This window comes from Tasmannia lanceolata, unplaced genomic scaffold (genome assembly GCF_043159265.1).
Source record: "Tasmannia lanceolata isolate RefF3 unplaced genomic scaffold, GAP_Taslan_0.1 ptg000037l, whole genome shotgun sequence".
Taxonomy (NCBI): domain Eukaryota; kingdom Viridiplantae; phylum Streptophyta; class Magnoliopsida; order Canellales; family Winteraceae; genus Tasmannia; species Tasmannia lanceolata.
Window position 1 is genome coordinate 5,271,468 of NW_027518714.1, and position 19,416 is coordinate 5,290,883.

The window sequence follows — 19,416 nt, forward strand, 5'->3', positions numbered from 1 at the left end:
TTTCCTAGATCATATTTTATTGGTCTGCTGAAATTTAGCATAGATCCATCAAACTCAAGAGAAAGTCATGCTACTTGTATGACAATATAAGTGAGGTTTTGTAGGTTTCAGTTCAATACAAATGTTTCCCCATCTTTGTTGATTGATCTTCATTTATATCTATTGAGGCAGATCTTCATTTATATCTATTGAGGCATAACTTGTATCTCAAGGTGTAGATGGCAGGGAGAATAGAATCCCCTCAAAAAATCAACTACCAACTTATTTCTTGGCAAGAAACAGCCATGAAACAATTTCAAAGATCAGAGCACGAAGAAAATGTAACTAGAAAGAAGATGGAATACCAGAGCAACAAAATTTGAGCAGATATAACTAGAACTCTCAAGAGCAGGTATTAAGTACATGTTTCTCGAATTTGCTCGTGTGTTTCTTCATGGTAGGTACCCACTTGTTCTGAGAATCAAAACAAATGTGCATTCCTATTGATGTGCGTCATGGGACCCGTACCAAAACAACGGGGTGTTCATATTATTTCATTTGAACCCATCAGCTTCCACCAATAAGGATGCAAGGACGCTAACTCAATCAAAAGAAGCACATACTTCTTGCCTTTCTCTTCTCTTGAATAATAGTCAATTAGTGAGGTTATCATATAGAAAATTTCTGATATCATAGACGACAATACAGTTTTTTTTTTTTTGAATGGCTACAACACATGCTAATTTCATAAAAAAACTTTCAAATTTTACAGGAACCCACTAGGACACTGCACAAATGATACTTCCACTAAAACGAAGCAAATCCTTGATTTATGACCCTAATATTAGTAGACATAATTCTGCTATAGCATCACAGCATAATATGTTAAATCCTTGGCACATTAAAAGATCCTTAATATCTTACGTCATTGATATGCCTCATCCTTAGCTTCAATGTAAAAATAAGGGCGGCCCAGTGCACGAGGCTCCCAACATTGCGGGGTCTGGGGAGGGCTAGATGTACGCAGCCTTACGCGTGCTTTACAGAGAGGCTGTGTCCGTTACTCGAACCCATGACCACCAGGTCACAATGGAGCAAACTTACCGTTGCGCCAAGGCTTGCCCTCTATCCTTAGCTCCAATGTATTGAACCCAAATATGGTTCTCCATTGAACAAGGTAATCCAGATTCCAGTTGCATCTTCAAGTATGACCACCTTGTTAGGGCCCTTTGAGATTAAAAAAGAAAAGAAAAAAGCAGTAGCATTTAGAAAAGTTAATGTTAGAGTGAACAAGAAAAGTTGGAAAAGTTGAATCCAAATAATGGTTAGGTAGGCATCTTGTAGCAAGAGGAGCATGTTGTAGACGAGATGATCGATATCCTCGACATCAGATACACGGACAACATTTGGGGAGGAAAGCTTAGGCCCCTTGTGGATACCTCTGAAATTATTTGCATATTATCTTTCTATAAAATGGTTTTGAAGTTAAAATATGATTATGTGCAAAGAATGGTTGTAATACTGTGAGCAATGATATAGTTTATGGCATCGAAAGAGGGATTAAAGTTTTCAAATAAGATAAACTTCAAATAATTTTGTTTGTAGATAAGGACCTATTTTGGCAGCAACCAAAGAGGCCATTAAACTAAGTATTTATCAATGGATTTTGAATGTCTCAGGGCATTGAAAAGACGCTTTAAAATTTTCTCAACGACCAAAACTACAGATTGCCATGCACCTGAACATGAATCCATAGGGAGCTTACCACACCCCCCCTCTCGCATCAACCACCACCCCCAACCAACACTGCTTGTCCGATATGTTTTTTCTTCAATGAGCATCTCTTTCCCTCTTTGAACCTCCAAATGTCTTGCTTATTAACCCTAATGTTGACAATCCCCAAACCACCATTCTTCTTGAACATTAGATCTCCATTCTTCTTGAACATTAGATCTCTTTCGAATCTATAAGGCGTTTGATTCTTTTCTCAGTCAACCTTCCATCCCAAACCTGACAGCCAAGTTGCTCTTTGAAAGCTTTACCCCCGTTGGTAAACCCTCCATCGGGTGTTATTAAAATTACTGTCGACGGTTGCTCTCTTGGCAAACCGGGTATGGCTGGCATTTTGGGAGTTTTCAGGAATGGTAGCGGTCCCATCGTGCACTGTTTATTAGGCCTCATTGGTAATCATTGACTCGATGAAGGTGGAAATATGGGCGTTCCACATGGGAATTTGCATTTGCATCAACTTTTTGGCAGCAGGGACTTTTATTTCTGGAATGTGACTCTTCCAAAGCTATTTCCTGGGTTTAAGGGTAAAGGGGGGAGGGTCCTGCAAATTGTCTAAGTACATTGATGGCACTATCAACTCGATTACTGAGAGATTTTTTCTTTTCTTCACATTCCTAGAAGTACTAACTAGGTGGCTGATCATCTTGCCAAGTCAGGTGCCTATTAGATTTATAAATAAAGATAATAATTACAATTTAGATAAATTGTAATCCCTTTCCCCCTCAAAATGCAACTGACACCATCGCCCTTTAACCTCTTTCCCTGACAACTCGAGCCACACCAACTTAAATCTAGACGATTTTGGCCCAAGCTCCATTTCTTTTGAATATAGTTTTAAAACTCCACCGCGTCCGCGTCAACTCGCATGAGTCGACTCCCTTTTACATTGGCCACGTTCCGCATTGTGTCACATCCACGTTCCACGTTTTGCCCTACATAGTCAATAAAAACTCCTTTGACACTATTGAGTTATGACCACATCAACCGAGTACTTGACCCCATTGTGCCAAGTCAATTAGGATTCTCTTTGGTCGCTTTCAACGCCGCATCCACTTTTTTAAACACTGATTTGATTCTTGACACAAGATTTACCTTCTTTAACTGCCATTATCAAAGGCTAAAAGCCATTCCAGCTAATGTTTTCCCTTTTTTCATAACCAAATGCTCTTTAGCTTAGTTTTGCTAGTCAAATTCAATAAGCATGGTTTGGAGAGCATGTTGAAAAGAGTTCTCCCCTATTGGTAAACCTATGTTCAAGGGCTTAAAAGGATCCAATAGTTGGTCAATGGTCATCGTATATAAATCATTGACTCTTTTATAGCTGAAATAATATAGAAAAAATGTAACAGCCTACACATTCTCCACCATCCGAGTGACATCAAAAACTTCCTTTCCTACTCTATTGGTTTATGGAAATTAATAAGAACTTATCTAAAATCAATTTAGATACACCTATACAATGTCGCAAACTCGACTCTTAAGAGTCATTTCCTAACAAATGAGTTTACAAGGTTTTACCTGCCTCATTTTTCATGGAAATTTTGTCCATGGATTTTGAAATGGAATTCTGTCCCTAACCAACACCCCCTTCCCTTCTCCCACTGCGTCTCTCATGCCTCCACCCTTGCTATCATGACAGACCCACAAGTTGGCCGCCATCGCCCATCTCCATCCTCGTCGCCATCAGACCCTTCCTCATCACCCTCGACCCTCGTTGAACCCTAACAAAGAAACTCAACATAATGGAATTAAAAGTACAAGTTCTATAGCAAAAAATGCTGATTCAAACTGAAAGACATTCGTCAAAATGACCCATTATATATAATGTGAACTTCCTTATTTCCTCCATTCTGTATTTTGTAATATAGAGAATTCTTGATACTTCAAAGAAGTTGTGGCTTTAATCTCTCAAAAGTGGTTTCATGCATACCTATCTTAGATTTAGTAAATAGTTATTCTATCTCTTTTCCTTGAATTTCAAAATGGAGCAAAAATAGCTTCTTGTGGAATTCCCAACCGTACAATACAAAATCAAAAAAGCCTAGCAGCAATTTCATTCAAATACACTAATTTTCGGGATTGTTCTTGATAAAAAAGTTGGGGCTAAAGCAAGTCCCTCAAAACTATCTGAGAAACCTAGCACTCAGATGTCACTTGTTGGAGGAAGAGCCTCAAACCATGTTATCTAGCTACTCATGTTACTTACCTTTTAAAACACAGAAACAATTCTAATTAGAAAACTATCATACATCAGCTACTTATAATAATTATCACGCATGAGGTCGAAACTTTCTGGATTATAAATGTTTTGCCCTTTCAATTTTTCTTCCTCACAGCCGCTGTTCATAACCTTCAATTTGTATTATCCCTTGAAGATTCTAGGATATTTTTAATGGAAGTCTAAAATTGACCTTTTTAAATACTTCTCCAAAAGTACCGCCTTTCAAGCCTATTAAAAATACCCATTTAAGAAAAAACAGTTCTAATTACCAACAACACTAGATGCCTTGTAAGTACACAGAATCTATATGTACTTTATACTTTTGGAGACCTTCAGGTTATCATGCAGTCATTCTTTATTTTATTTTTTTATTTTGAATGGCAACACATTCAGATTCTTTGTGCAAGATGTTTTGTAAAAGGCCATTAACCTCTGCGAAAAGTTTCCATAAATGCATGTGCAAGCAGATAAGAAAAGGGCATTGTTCACAATTCTAGTTTCTCGTCAACAGGGGTAATGAAAGGCCAACTTTAATGTGAATAGTACATGTTTCTTTACTTAATGGCGGAATTCATAGAAGCAAGGATCTCTCCACTAATGTTTTCCAGACTCAAATATCGCTCATCTAGATTTGATAAGCAGCAAGGCAACGGACTCTAAGGAAGTAGAGGAAGACCCAGTTGAAAATTTGAAATAACTGAACGTTCTAGCATTGGCCTTGGCCTTCCATATTGCAAATAAGACCGTCTGGAGATGAAACTTGTGCGGTAAAATCCCGTCGGACAAAAAATAAGATCAAAGAACACAATCAAAGGCAAAATGGAAAGCGACCATAAGAATAAAAAAAGAGCAACCATACACAAAGAACACACACGAATTTACATGGTTCGGCACAATGGCCTACATCCACGGGCGAGATAACTTTTTCTACTATTAGAGAAAAGACAGAGATTAGAAAAGGGGTTAGTTAACACAATTCCGTACACGTAACTTTTCGTTTGCTCTTCCATGGAGATACTTTTCTCTCAAATCTCTCTCTCTCTCTATATATAAGAAAGGAAAAAGTCAAAAACCCCTTTTTCTACAAAAGGAAACAACAAGAGAGAAAATCAAGAACCTCTCACCTTCTTCCTTCTCTATGCAAGAAGAAAATCGAACAACCGTGTGCTTCTTCTTCATCATATTTTTTGCAAGAGATGAGACTTGTCACTTCATCTCCTTCATTCTCTCTCTATTTTTCTTAAGAGAGTAGCCATGCCTTAATTTTGAAATTCAAAATTCTCTCCACATCATGTTTGAACGCAATATGGTTGTGGAAACAGATTTGTAAATGTTTTGAAAACAAGACACGAAACACAAGAAAACTGAAATCGTAAACGATAGAACCAGAGTTGAACCAGAAGAATGAAATAAAAATAGAAAGAATTGTCTCAGATATACGACTAACAGTTCCTCAAAAGTGTCCATATCGAGTAATTACAAGCGAATGGACTTCTTCTACTAGTTAGCATAGCCCAATCTCTAGGTTATAGACAGATATAACACTCTCATCCCTAGAAATGAATGCCATAATGAAATCAATTATAACTAATAAGAAACCATGTAAAGAATAATTCTTCCCTCGGCCTCTTAGAGGAATCTCAGAAGGACAGATTCTCTAATGATAAGAACACATAAATCAATAAATACACATAATAATTTTCCAATAACAATATAATGGAAGGAAAACCACAAATTCCAACATTTAAAAGGAATTACAGCAACGTTGGATTAAAAAAAAACATATAGGAACAAAAACAAAACCCTAACCATATCATTCCAAAAAAACGAAACCCTAACTATGATTCGATTGCTTCCTTTACCATTTCCGAAGGCTTTTCAGGCGCCTGGATAGCCTGATTAGCGGCCTTTCGTTCGAGATCACGCCAGAGATTGATCGCAGCGGTGCAGATGACTGAAAGATAATTGAAGGTTCGGAGTAGAGATTGCATTAAAAGGAATAAGAAATGGAAAGAAGAAACATGAATATTGAGAACGATTTGATTAATATGAAAATTGGAAATGAGAAGATAAAGATTAGAAAAATTATACCTCCGGCACCAACGAAGGAGAATAAGCGAACGAACTTCCACCCTATTTCTTCTCCTGCCATGACTTTCACTGCCAATACTAATTTTCCCTATTGTTTTTAGCCCACAAGAGGTGGTTTGACGCTCACTGCTGTTTTACGGAAGTGTTATACTTGTCCCTTTTATTTCCCGGCCACCCCCATCGAGCGAATTCTCACGTCTACTCTTTTTAAACTAAGAGGTGGTGGCCCACTGGCCCAGGGAAGAAAAGGGTAAGAATATACCATTTCTGGGGGCCAAATAAGTGGGGCCATTTGCTCGATGATCGAACCATCTCCAATTTTCAGCCGTCCATTTAAAGAGCAGATGTTGAGGACAAGATTGATCGAACCATCTACCTGTTTGGAGTTTGGACCGCGTTGTATTCTTGGCATTCAATCTGTGCAATTTTAAATGGACGGCTGAAAATTGGAAGACAACTGTTCATAATTTTTTGTGAAGTCTTCGGTAAATCGGAGGATTAGAATAGTCCAACTAAAATGGCCTAATTGATAATTGGGCCTATGAGCTGAAAATTCCTGAGTCCTGACCGCTTAAGAGGAGGGCGCCACATATAATTATAGATCTTTACCAATCAAACAAAGCAGAGCCCTCTGATCTGCCATTAATGACATAAACCACCGATTGATGGCCCCACCTCTAGTCCCTGGACCCTTTTGCTCTGAATATGCTTGGATTCCATAATTCAAAATTTGCTAGACCCTGGAATTTCTCTTTCCATGGAATTTTTTTGGTGGATTTTTTTGATAAAAAAAAAGGGAAAATTCTGAAAAAAAAAATGAGATTTTTAAAGGGTCAGTTGGCTAAATTCTCAAAAAAAGGTGAAACACATCCCGCGGCATGTTTTAAGACAAGAATGCCCCTGAGTTGCTTTTCCCACCACCTTTTTTAGAAACGGATCCCAATGCATTTCACAAACACTATTTTTCACCTTTTTTAGCTTCTTCTTTCCCACGCCAAGTGTTGAAAGTTCACTGCCTTTGGTAAAACTCCATTGTATAGCCCCCTTCTAGGAAGAATTCAACCCATTTTTTTCAAAATTGACACATACCATAGGATGATCCAAACCGCCCAATTGATGGGCCACAACGTAAATAGGTTGTGCCCCAAAATTCATTTCCATAGGATGATTCTAACCATCCGATCTAAAGATGGACTTAGATTATGGAAACTTCAAAATGGATAAATTCACCTCATATTTTTCAAAATTGACTATACATCCCACACCATAGGATGATCCAAACCCCCCAATTTATGGGCCACAACATAAATAGGTTCTGCCCCAAAAATTATTTCCATAGATGATCCCAACCGTCTGATCTATAAAAGTTTCCATAATCTAAGTCCCTTTTTAGATTGGATGGTTAGAATCATCCTATGAAAATGATTTTTGGGGCACAACCTATGTACATTGTGGCTCATCAATTGGGCAGTTTGGATCATCCTATGGTATGGGCTGTATAGTCCATTTTGAAAAAAATAGGTTGAATTCATTCTAGAAGGGGGCTATACAATGGAATTTTACCAAAGGCTTAATTCGATCTTTTTACCTTCTTCACAAACAGGTGCGAATTTGCCTTAATGGGTCGACCTGAAAGTCGACCTTTTTACCTTATTCACAAACAGGTGTGAATTTGCCTTAATGGGTTGACCTGTAGGTCGATCTTTTCACCATATGACCAAACAGGTAGGAAAAGCATTTATGGATCAACCTGCAGGTCGACCTTTCCACCATCCCGTCAGACATGTTAAAAACATATGCAGGTCGACCGTTTTTTTGCAATTTTTTTTTTAAACCAAATGTCGTTTGTGGAAACCACTCCCCATAAAGACCACTTCCACACCTCCCCCCCCCCCCCCCCCCCTCCCCAATTACAACCGTGTGTTTCCTCCCCAGACCCTAAATCCCTCCACTCCCCTCCCTCCACCATCACCTTAAGATCAATTACATCTAAAACCCTAAAACCCTCCTAAATCCTCCCACTCCCCACCCTCGACAAAACCCTACCTTGGAACCACTATAATTAGTGGTTCTGAGAGTTTAAAACCCTATAAATAAACTCATTTTCACTTTTTTATAATGTTTTTTAGTGCATAACTTTTTGTAATCACAATTTAAACTTTTTAAACAAGTATTAGGCCATCTAAACTATGAACCACCATAAGATCTGAGTCTTTAGACAACTATTTAACCCATTGTTCATAAATTCATTGCAACATTGACACACAATGAAGTACTATTAGATTGTGTGAAGCAATACTAGAACCACTATTTATACCTTGGAACCATTACATAATCCTTACTATTCTAAAAGCGTAAACCAACATAAGTTCGTCAACCAACTTTTGCATTAATTCCCCGCCCTTGTTTTGTAAATCTTCCTCATATGTCCCGATCTTTGTAGGGCAATTTCGCCATTTTTGTTGTTGCTTTGCCTGGGAAGCCATGTGCGAAAAACTTGCGGCATGTAAGCCAGGTGTTATCATGGTCTGTTGTTTCCCTGTGCTTGCTCTTGGTTTCTCTGTCATCCAATACGTGTCTATAATTTTAATCTATATCTCGCCAACTGTCTAGCATGCGTATTTTAGCCTGCCTTCAATATCATCGTTTCATTTCATTATTTCAAAATATCATTCCTCTTTACTTTCTCATTCCCTTCCGGGTTTCTCCTATATCATGGGTTCTGCAATTTTCCCACATATTTTTCCAGGTATGCTCTCTCTCTCTCTCTCTCCGATTTTTTTTCTTTTCAATCCCTCCCTCTCGCTCAATCTCTCTCCCTCTCTGTCTCGGTCTCTCTGTCTCTCTTTCTCTCTTGGTCTCTCTCCCTCTCTAGGGTTTTTTTGGTTTCAAAATAGATGCTTTGAAATCCCTTTTGTCTTTCTTCCATCAAAACATGTAATGATGTTTTATTACACCCGACTCTGTTTAACTTGTAGCACAGGATATCATCTACAATTCTTTTTCATTATTTATTTACTTTCTTTTGCTGCATAATATTTATAGCGTTGGTTTGTTTTAGATTTTTTAGAAGTTGGGTAAAAAAAAGAAATTACTTTGGTTTTTGAATTTTCATTCCAGATGTATACGGGGTGGTGGGTTTTTGATATATTTGGCTCCTTTATTTGAGTACTTGAGCTCTGTTCTTTCTTGGATGGAATCAGTAGAGAAAAGATTGGGTTTCTTTCAACAGTTTTAAAATTAAAATTGCAAGGGAAATTACTTTAGTTTTTGAAATTTCAATCCAATATCCACTATATTTTGTTCTTTTAGGAAAATGATATATTCTTTTTTCCCCTCTTGTTGCAAGAACTTTCTTGGATTTGTTTTAACGGTTGTATAAGGTGAATTGTATAGAAAATTATAATTCCTCTCTTTTTTTCCTCTGTTTCAGCAAAATATAAAAGATGATTAGGCCCCAGTTCTTCATCTGAGTCAAAAGAATACTCATCATCATATGCTACTTTCCTTTCCATCTATGTCTTCTTTCTTCCATGAAACATATGAGATGTAAATTGAAAAGGCTACAATTTGATATTACCACCCTTTATCCTATCATCAAAGCCAATGCAATATGCAACCCCGTTATCTTTTCTATTAATCTTTCTTTTCCATGGGTTCCCTTCTAATTATAAGATGTAGATATCGTACGAAATTAGGCATGTTTGGAAGTTTTGTAGCTACACTCAGTTGTGGGATGATATAGGCATTCATGCAATTCTATGATGTGCAACATCTTTGTTTTCGATTCTCATGAGAAACTTTCAACGTGTTTTTGTTCCGAAAGTTATCATTCTTTTATTAATGAGGCTTTACAGATGTTAAGTACTCAAGCAAAACAATCATTTTCCTCTTAAGATTTAATATATTTAGGCGACTTAATGTTTATAGACATGTTGAATGAACCTCTTTCAGATATTAGATTCTCTTCTTATTTAATTAAGGTTAATGTTTAATGAACATCTTTTAGGTTTTGGATTCTCTTATTTCATCTTTTTATTTGTGCGGTTAAGATGATCGGGATCAACTTGGGATTGCATAGATAAAGAATCATGCATATGCAATTCTCCCATATAACTCAAACTTTCAAATCTGATTTATTGATTCTATGTACAGATTTCAATTGATGAAAGAATGTACTGACCAAATGAGTTTTAGGCCTACACATTTTCCTGCACTATGTATCCATATTGCTGAGCAGATTTCTTTGTAGGAAGAATCTCTCTGACACTAAAAGCATGTTGCCGTACTTAAATATCTACCAAGTGTTATGGTAATTTTGGTTGGATTATTATCACAGGTAATGTGAAAGGTTGCTCGTCGTTGCGGGGCTCCCTTTTCTAACCCTTAACACAACCCTCTTTCTCCCTCGCCGGTTTGAATGTCCCCATGTATCAACATATTGAAATGGTTTTGGGTGACTGATTTATCATCTAAGAAAATTCAAAATTGGTTTTTACTTTTATATTTTGAGGCATTTGATATCCGAATTTATGCTTTCGTTATTTTGAATTTAGAGATAATATAGCAATAAATCTACTAGGTGATTAATTGATTTTTGTATACTCACATAATGGGCTTTAAGTGGGGTTATTATCAACACCAGTTCGCATGTGTTATTCTTTTGTTTCTCAATATATTTTGTGCCACCTTTGATGAGATGAGAACGGTGAGTATTAGATGCTCAGTGCTTCAATGCTTATATATTACTTTGTCATGTATAAAATTACTGAATTCTAAAACTAAAAATATGACCTACTTCAACAGTTAGTATTTAGTTCTGAATGTTTCATTTATTTCTGCAGATAATGTGATCCACTGCTACAAAGTTTAATGCTGGATATAGTGAGGTCATGGTAGGTGTTCTTGCTGTATAAGGCGAGAGGTTTGCAACTTTTACTTTACCTTTGTGGTTTATACCGTAGAGAGTCAATTTCTTTTTCAGAATATATGGACTCTTCATAATGTTCTTCCTTTTGTGTAAACTGAAGCATAATACATGCTTTAAAAGGGAGGAGGTACTTGTGTAGAGCTTAAGCAAGACTCAAAGCCAGTCCCATTTCATCTCAATTGATTCTCATACTAGCGATGGGATCATACAAATGAACAGTGATCTTAAAACCATGCTGTAGACACCCCATTTTGACCTGACCCCAATTTACCAAAAATGAATAAATCCTGAAATCCGAGTCCCGAAATTCCCAAAGAATCGAGCATTAACTGCGGAAAAACCTGAAAAATCCAAAATTCCCTCGTTTGCAAAGCAATTTTTGAAAACCCGGATAGCTTAGATGATCCTTGGGCCCTAGTCATACCCTTTGTTTGATAGCCCTAAGCTTCCCTTGCATTTTCCCAAAATTTGAAAAAAGTTACGAGATCCCCCGAGTTTCAATATTGGCACTCCCATATTTGAATTCCCCGAGTTCTAATGTTTATCCGCGCACCACCTTTTTGATATCTACACTAATTCGCTATGTCTTAGTATTTGAAGAGCTGTTAAGAGGTTATTACATTGCCTAAAATAGCTCGCACAAGCTAACAAAAGACGAAAAGACAGTTGGGTTGGTGTACTTATCAAAACATGGTTGTGCCGATAATATTTCAAGAAGGAAAAGAGCATTTGCCCCACCTCTACTCTTGCGTGGGCCCCATTTTTTTTACCCCCATTTTTTACTAAAAGAATAGTTATAAATATTTAGATAGGGGCTGTTGAAGGGGAAGAAAAGGGGTATAATGTATGATGCTCTTTTGGTGAACCCCTTTTTCTACCTCAAGCCACTCCCTATAGGAAAAAGAGTAATCATAGATGCACTAGTGTAGGGGCTGTCCAAGGAAGATGGGGGGCAAAATATGTCATTTCCCTTTTTATTAGAAGGAACCGAACTAGGGTGGAAAAAAGGTGGGGGGTGATCCCATTTTCGTTGAAAAGAAAAGGGAGGAGAGCATTTGCAGAGAAGAGAGGTTTGGGGTTTGTATACCCCAACCTCATTGTTGCCGGTGCCGGCTTTCCACCTCCGTCATTGCCGCCCACCTCCAATCATACCTCTTATTTCCCTCTACCATATTCACTCCACCACCACCATAGCAGCCCCCTACTCCCACCATCTCCACCAATCTCAGCCCTAGATCTAAACCCCGGTCCTCCATCTACTCCGGCCGTGCCACCTCCGAACGCCACCCTCTTCACCATTAAAACCGGCCATCATCTAAACCCTCTCCTCATTTCCCCTCCATTAATCCGGCGAAACCCCTTCTCTTCTCCCAAACCCATCTCCGGCCACCATCAACTCCCCTCCACCACCACCATCCTTCTCCTTCTTCTTAATCTTCTTCTTCTCCTTCCACCACCATTTTTTTGTTTTTAGCAAAAACCCATTTTCTGGAAAATCACAGAGAGAGAGAGAAAGAGGCACCGACCATTTTTATTCTTCGCATCTTCTCCGGCCACGCCTCCAACCGGAATCCGGCCGCGCCTCCGCCCTTGCTTCCATTGCAACCAACCCCCACCATCACCATCTTCCACCTCCATTGAAACCCACTTCAAAACCCCGATAGAAACCCATCCTCTTCTCAACCATCTCAAACCCATTAACGGACCTCATTTCCCTTCTCATTTCCCACCTCCACCATCTCAATTTCTCATCACCATTACCCATTACTTATCTGACCTATTCCCCTGTTTTTTTAAAATCCCCATCTTCCCACCGTACACCATCCTTTCCACAGACCACGTTTCCATTTTCTCCGGTTATCGGTGCCATCTTCGTTCTCCGTCGCTAACCTCTGTCAATTTTTTGCGAAAATCCGACTCCGATCTGCAATCCTCTATTCATCGACCAGCAGATTTCATTTATTTCGATGAAGCGTGGGTTGAATCTGTGATTTTAAATCAAGATACTGCAAGAATCAAAGGTAAATTGTTCTTACCAATTTCTTTAATTTTATTTTTTTTAGTAGATTCTGGATGTGGATATCTGTGAATGTGTGTCTGGATTTCTAGAAGAGGCTTGTAGTTTGGTATTTTGGGTTACTAAAGCGCTCCTCTTTTTTTTGTCTTGTGTTAATTGTGATGATTATGTCCCTGAATTTGGAAGTTCTAGAGTGTATGTCTCTTATTGAATTCCAATGCAGCTGGTAGTTTTTATGCTTACCGAGTCAAGAATGTATCCATGGTTGAGTCAATGATGGCATTTCAGACCATCAGGAGTTCATTTAAGTAAATCATTTCAGAGACAAAATTTTCTTGTTTGGGTGACATTTGAATATCCAGTGGGAAGTGGCCTAATTGTTTGAGTAATGCCAACGGCCTGCTATGCTAAACATGTTCTCCATGTTGTTCGCATATTGATTGTCTAATCTTGTTTGCATGGTAGTTGAATTCTCAAAGTATTGACTTTTATCAAAAAAGGACTTGTATAGAAAGAATAGCCTGTGTTCCTGAACCCCGCATGTGGTAAGTGTCATTCGAAGGGCTTTAGGTGTACTTGAATGACAAGTTCTCGATTGGGCTGATGGGCGGATGAGTGTTGGATATATTCTACTTGTGTTGTGAATATCAAATCTTGTATAGCACCCTTTTATATAGGAATCAAATTCTCATTTGCTTGGCTCAACCCAATTGTCGGTATTATTTTGGAGATGTTACATTACTTGTGTAGGGTTTTGTTTCTCTCCCACCTTAAGAGGATGCATGACTTGAGTCTTTTGATTTCATTCGCAAGCTACATCCCATTGCTTAGGCCGAGTTAACTTTATTTGGAACAAGTCGGCTGTCGGCAGGTCCCTTGCATTGGTTGCAATCGTGGTGTTTCTTGTTGAGTCGACTTCGTTTCATATGGAACAAGTCAGCAACAAGCCCCTGGCCAATTCTCTTTCTTCTCTCATATAGATTTTGCCTTAGCGTTCAGGATCTTTGTAAGGTTTGTGTGACCATCCCCTACTCGCGGTTTCTTAGGTTTTTCAGGATCATCTTTATCATTCGAGATCTACCTCAGTTCTTCGGGTTTACTCTTTACGCGTTCCTCGGGATTCCCTTTGCATTTCAGGATCTCATCGATTTTGGGAACACCTCTCTCGGGTTCAGGTGGCGACGATGGAACGTTTCTTGAGCCAATCTCTTCCCTTCCTGGCTTAGAGTTTTCGTAGATTAAGGGATTCTCTCCTCTTAGAGTGTTTAGCCAGTTAGGACCCTTTCTAAGTGACTGGTCGTTTAATAGATTTTCTTATAGAGTTCTTGTCGGTCCCCTTTTGTTTAGGAAGCTTTTTCATCTATCGTTTGTTTAGGGTTTTCTCTCGCGGGTTAGATATCGTCTCCTTTGGAGATTGATTAGAGCTCGTTAGTTTTATTTTCGTCTCTTTGAGATTGTTCTTTTCCTTGGGACTTTAGTTCCCCCGTTTTGATTTCTTCCCCCCTTAGGCTTTAGGGATCCCGTTTCCCTCTGTAATACTCTACCGCGATATGATGGGGATTGAGGCTCTTCTATTGGATCCCCTCTAACTGAAAGGGTGTTAACTCATTTTTAAAATCTGAAAGCATTAACAACATTTGAAAATTTAAAACATTTTGTGCGTAGTTAAGAAAGTTTGCTTTCGAACTACGTTGGCTTGATCCTCTCTCACGAGGTACGTAGTGCAGCTCGGGATTTTTATCCCAAGTCCAGCCAAACTTTTGCAAATAGCATTTTAAACCTTTTTTTGAATAAACAACTTTAAAACCTGGTTTTCAAAAAGATCTTCCTCTAGAGTTAGGACTTTGTCCTAGATAGAGAGTTTTAGAGTTAGGAGTTTGTCTTTTGTTGTGTGCTTGTTGTGTGTTTGTGTTAGAGTTAGGAGTTTGTCCTAGCTAGGAGCGCCTCCGTCCGGTCAGTTGGCGATTCACATCGCCGACTGATGACTAGGTCTTGGATACGTTAGCGATCCCATTGTTTTCCTTAGGACGCACAGCCTAGTTACACATAGGTTGTAGGAACCACCTGCATTAGCTTAGGGCTAACATGCATTTAGTTAGGGCATATAGGGTGTCCTAAAATCTATAATTCACTGGAATTTAAATAATCGTACAATAAGCTTTAAGAACTAGTCCGGTCTTTTAGATCGAGTCTAAGATAGAGGTCTAGGTGTCTTAGGCATCATAGTTTAGAATAGGTGCGAAGAACTACGTTGCCTTGATTCTCGTGGAGGCGGGGATACGTAGGCTTCTTTGGATGAATATCAGACCATCCGAGGACTCGGGCTAAATCGTTTAGAGTCTTAGGATTTGTGGTGTTATTATATTGTATATTTTGTTGTGTTTTCTTACTTTCTTGTGCAAACCTTATACCTGTAGCAGTAACATGCATGTGTTTGTTCACCAGAACTTAGACACCAGTTAGGTATGTCACTCACAACCTAGCAATATTTAGGTGGCACCTCTTTCATTTATTTTTTATGTGTTTATTATTTCTATTCTCAGGAAATGCATGTTTAGATAGACGACTCTTGAGGATTGTTCCCATTTCACATGATTTTTGCCCAAAACTCTTCGAGGTTAATAATAAATGGCATAAGAGACCAACTGTTCGCACTCGGGCGAATTGGGGGCGCTCTTCGGACCTTCTCCATTCGTCATCAGGCACGGACCTTTTGTATCTCTGGTTATCCATTGCAAACAGAGCATTTGTTTTGGTTCCATGGCGTGTCCATGGATGGCGACTCTGAGTTATTTTCAGATATATCTTGGTTTCGAGCTCTGGCTCCGGATCAGGATGTATCTCTTTCCTTTTATATCGCCACTCATGCTATGCTGTGAGGGTGGCACCACTTTCGAGAATTCCCTGGTAGAGCTCTCCTTCACGTTGTGGAGATCTTAGAGGATCGCAGGAGGGATCTCGCGTCCCTCGGCACCGTCCTCGGATCGGGGTCCACACATGCAAATGGAGCAATGGTAACTGAAAACATGTTCATGGTCTCTTACCTTATAATTGGAAATGCAATTGATATATTTCAAAGTTACCAAAAAATCATTAATTGATTCTGCATATTTTTCTATTTTTCTATATGTTCATTTTACCTTCCAAAATATGGCATCTGCGGAGAGCCTCTGCAATTTTTGCTTCAAATACTCTTAATTTCCACAACCATTCTTCATCCGCCCGATAAAATATCAATTATCATTTGCCAAATGCAAATGTTCTTGATTTCACCTAATTTCAAGTTTTAGGAACAACTTTAGTTTTTTCCCAGCGAAATATGGTCGGGTAGTTTTAGATATTTTTTTTTTTAAAGAATTTTATATCTTAAATTCAACAACATTAGTTTTTTAGCCTAAGTGTTGCATGATTTTCTTTTTTGGAGATGGAAGCTAATCGCAATCCTTGGTCTTTTCCTCATCTACTTTTAGGGATCCATCTATTACCATTGAAATGTACTTTGTCTTTCAGCCCATCTTTAAAGTCTCATGTTACTCATATCACAATGCAAGTTCATACCACAAGTTTTACTAAATGCAACTAGGGCAAGGCTTAGTTATAGCTCCCATCCTAACACTGCCTGTTAACGGAGTATGATTCACTATTTATAGTGATGCTTCAAAGAAAGAACTCGGTTGTGTATTGACGCAAAACGAGAAGGTTATAGCCACGCCTCCCGTCAATTGAGGCCGTATGAAGAAAATTATCGAACTCATGATTTGAAGTTAGATAATTTGGCAACTTTGATCACATCTCAGAAAAATATTTTAGAAGATCTGGGAAGAGCAGGAATTGAGATTCGTGGGCAGAGTTTTGGGGTTCAGATTGCTGAACTTCAACTTCAACCCGATTTGGAGTTAGATAATTTGGCAACTTTGATCACGTCTCAAAAAAATATTTTAGAAGATCTGGGAAGAGCAGAAATTGAGATTCGTGGGCAGAGTTTTGGGATTCAGATTGCTGCACTTCAACTTCAATCCACATTGCGAGAGGATTAGAATTGCTCAAGAGTCCATCCTGAGTTGTGTAAGATCAGAATAAACTAGATGAGGGAATGGAATCAGAATTTTGTGTTCACCAGGATGGCACACTGAGATTTGGCCCCTACTGATCCCTGCGCTTTCTAGGTGAAGTTTGAAACCAATAAACCACCAATTGGAAAAACCACTAGGATGGCCTGATGTGGAAAATGCTTTCCATCAAGATGTGTTTGGTTACCAAGAAACGTATCTGATCCACTGATTCAGATGCACTATATTTTTTGGACGAAAGATTGTCAAAGGCGTGATCGTGAAGTGGGTTTTAATCAGGCTTGCCGATTTGAGGAAGGCTACATGGGGGCATTTCCATTAGTGTGTTGCTTATTGCAAGTGAGAAAGGGAATTTACTAATGATGATGGCATATCACTTTTTTTTAATAGCTCTATTGCATCTTTCTATCATTTGCTTATTTTTCCGTCTTGTGAACATCAAGCTCTGAAGTTAAGAGGGAGAGGTATTCTAACCCCAGAAATGAGTAGGGGTTGGCATTGAAGGAAGAGGGAACTTTCAAAAGAAATTGCTTACAACCTCTAACTCCTGTGAAGTTAGAGGGAGAGGTATTCTAAACCCAGAAATGAGTAGGGGTCGGCATTGAAGGAAGAGGGAACTTTCAAAAGAAATGGCTTACAACTTGTAACTGCTCTCTATTTTGTTGATGTATTTCAACTATTTTATTAATACATTTCAAATGTTGTTGGTTTAAAGAGAAGGTTTTTTTGCTTGTAGTTGATGTTACTTGCTTGTACTTGATGAGAGTGTTCATTAAGTGTAACCAATGATCTACCCCCAACTCTCATGCTTACAATAATATTCGTAATATTCTTCTGTGCACTTTTCAGGCAGTAATTTCAGTGGTTACTCTAATGGTGTGATAGAAATGAAGTTGTACTTCTCTAAGCAGGGTTAGTGTAAAGACACATTTTGTCTCATGAATGGCCGGTAAACGTTGGAAAGTTCTTTAAAGACACATTTTGTCTCATGAATGGCCGGTAAACGTTGGAAATTTCTTTCTTTTTGTTTTACTTTTGATGTTTCTTTTCCTTATTGAATTCCTTACTGCCCATATGTTTTTCATAACTGCTAAGTATTTTTGTGGCGGTATACATCACACCAACACATTATTGTCGTGGGACACAATTATATAGAGGATATTGGTTTCATTTCCTCCATCGGGACCGGTTTAAGAAATGCCATTTTTTGTGAATGACCATCATTGTATTTGTAAAATTAGAATCGATTCTTCCTGGATCTACAACAAAGGTTTTTTGAGAAAAATTGTGTTTTAAAACAAGGCTGTAACATCCCTATAATCAGGTCCTATGAAGAGTGATCCTTGTGAATGGCCATCATATTGAGTTGTCAAAGTTTTACACGACATAAAGCTCTTCTATTTTTGGTCTGCCTCCAATAAATCTTTTATATTTTCACTTTAATGGAATTGCATTCCTCAGATATCTTCTTCTAGATTGTGTGCAAATAAAGGGTTTTGCAGAATCATTTTCTTTTTATGAGATGAGACTTTTTTAAGAGACTTGTGCATGTTTAGGTTAATTGCATTATATCAGCATGATTGGAGCGATTAAAATTGTGGGCTCTACCACGAAGATGAAATAGCACATAAATAACACTCGTCTAATGATCCAGACCAAACTAATCAGGGACATGAAGTGCAAATGTGCTGCAAAATATCTTTTATTGTATTGGCTTCCCTCTTAATTATTATGGGCCATTGTCTGAGCCTATGAGGTAACTCAAGCATTACATGCTTGATGCTTGAGAAAGAAAGCTCACATAGAGCATTGGATTCTAGGCGGATCCAAGTTCTATTAGGATTTTTTTCATTAAGACACACAGAAGTTGAATAGGATGGGTTTTTTTTCCTTCTTCAACATGGCTTTAGTTCGTCATCTTGGTTGGTTGGAATTTGATTTGGATGATGTTTTAATGGTAGCATGACTTCTCATTCATCTTTTGTGGCTTTTCATTTGGGGAAGTTTGCATGTTTTCTGAAAAATGATGAATAGCAGTTTGTCATGTAAAATACCTTAGTCCCACGTGTAACGCACGTGCACTTTTACTAGTGGTAAATAGTAGTTCCTAAGTATAATTAGTGGTTCCTAGGTATAATTAGTGGTTCCTAGGTATAATGAGTGCTTCTGAGTGTTTAAAACCCTATAAATACAATCATTCTCACAAGTATTAGGCTATCTAAACTATGAACCATCATAACATCCGAGTGTTTAGAAAACTATTTAACCCATTGTTCATAAATTCATTAAAACATTGACACCCAATGAAGTATTATTA

General features: G+C 38.3%; 2 long non-coding RNA genes across 4 annotated transcripts; one reads left to right on the plus strand and one right to left on the minus strand.

Annotated features, from left to right (window-relative positions):
- Positions 1-681: 681 nt before the first annotated feature.
- LOC143861971 (uncharacterized) lies at positions 682-6,300 on the minus strand. Of its 2 annotated transcripts, none has more exons than XR_013240104.1 (3): positions 6,083-6,293; positions 5,854-5,945; positions 682-1,178 (listed from the first exon to the last, which is right to left on the minus strand). It is a non-coding gene; the product is annotated as an uncharacterized LOC143861971 (long non-coding RNA). The 2 variants fall into 2 exon arrangements; XR_013240103.1 differs by having other exon boundaries at positions 685-1,206; positions 6,083-6,300.
- A 2,298-nt stretch (positions 6,301-8,598) lies between these two features.
- LOC143860286 (uncharacterized) lies at positions 8,599-17,834 on the plus strand. Of its 2 annotated transcripts, none has more exons than XR_013239660.1 (2): positions 8,599-8,831; positions 10,927-17,834. It is a non-coding gene; the product is annotated as an uncharacterized LOC143860286 (long non-coding RNA). The 2 variants fall into 2 exon arrangements; XR_013239661.1 differs by lacking the exon at positions 8,599-8,831 and adding an exon at positions 8,841-10,790.
- The last annotated feature ends 1,582 nt before the right edge of the window (positions 17,835-19,416 follow it).